The sequence below is a fragment of the Nycticebus coucang genome, chromosome 4 (genome assembly GCF_027406575.1).
Source record: "Nycticebus coucang isolate mNycCou1 chromosome 4, mNycCou1.pri, whole genome shotgun sequence".
Taxonomy (NCBI): domain Eukaryota; kingdom Metazoa; phylum Chordata; class Mammalia; order Primates; family Lorisidae; genus Nycticebus; species Nycticebus coucang.
In genome coordinates, this window is record NC_069783.1 from 81892685 (window position 1) to 81893737 (window position 1053).

The 1053-nt window shown below is 36.6% G+C and overlaps 1 non-coding gene across 1 annotated transcript; it reads right to left on the reverse strand.

Moving 5' to 3' along the window:
- Positions 1-479: 479 nt before the first annotated feature.
- Positions 480-605, reverse strand: LOC128585275 (U4atac minor spliceosomal RNA). Its single transcript, XR_008379993.1, has one exon. It is a non-coding gene; the product is annotated as a U4atac minor spliceosomal RNA (small nuclear RNA).
- Between the last annotated feature and the right edge of the window lie 448 nt (positions 606-1053).

The following is a 1053-nucleotide window of genomic DNA, read 5'->3' on the forward strand; positions in this document are numbered from 1 at the left end:
TGTCTCTAAAGCTTACCAGAGCAAGACCCTGTTACTAAAAATTAGCTGGGCATTGTGGTGGGTGCCTGTAGTCCCAGCTACTTGGGAGGCTGAGGCAAGAGGATCACTTGAATCCAAGAGTTTGAGGTTGCTATGAGCTAAGACACCATGGCACTCTACCAAGGGTGACCAAGTGAAGCTCTCTCTAGAAAAACAAAAAGAAACAACAACAACAAAAAAACCACTCTAATTTAATTAATAGCTTAAGTCAAAATTGCCTGTTCCCTCTATACCACTATACAAAAGTAGATCGGTCCGTACTCTCTGTAGGGTTTTTCACTAAATCATAAAATCCATTCCCTTCTCCCAATGTGTGATATAATCACAATTAAATGATTATCAATTCACTAGAGGCCTCCTGCCTCTTCTCTACCTCAGCCTTGTCACTGTTTTTTTGTTTGTTTGTTTACATTTTTTATTGGAAAAAAGAGATTTTTCTTTCTTCCAAAAATTGCACCAATATAAAGCAAAACTCTAGTTGCTGCCAGCATGTTGTGTAGGTGTTAGCAGTGCTGCCCTCACTATGCGCTTATAGGACAGTAATACAACCCCAAGAGAAGGACAGTTAGCCTTGTCACTGTTAATAGATACTCCAAACTATCTCATTACTGATCATTCTTAAGCTACCTATCTGAGAAAGCAAGCCACCTACTTGGAATCCCTTAATCATATATAGTTTTCAGTTTTTCTTTTTCCTTATCTGATTGATGCCTACCACACTTATCCTATCTGTTTAGTTGAACTTATTCCTCAATCAAATCACTATGTCATATATCTTGTAAGTGACATAAATCAAAAAGTAATAATAATTTAAACATCTGCTTGGAACAAGTTTTTTTCTCTGCTCAGAACATCTTCCACTCATACTAATCTAACTAATTCCCTAATACCTTTTAAACTTAGATCGATTATTCCATTGTTTAGGAAGCTTTCTTCTTGCTGTGTTTATGATTTCAAAGTCTTAATTTGTGACTTCTTTTCATCCCAGCCATGTTCCTAATATGTGACAAACAA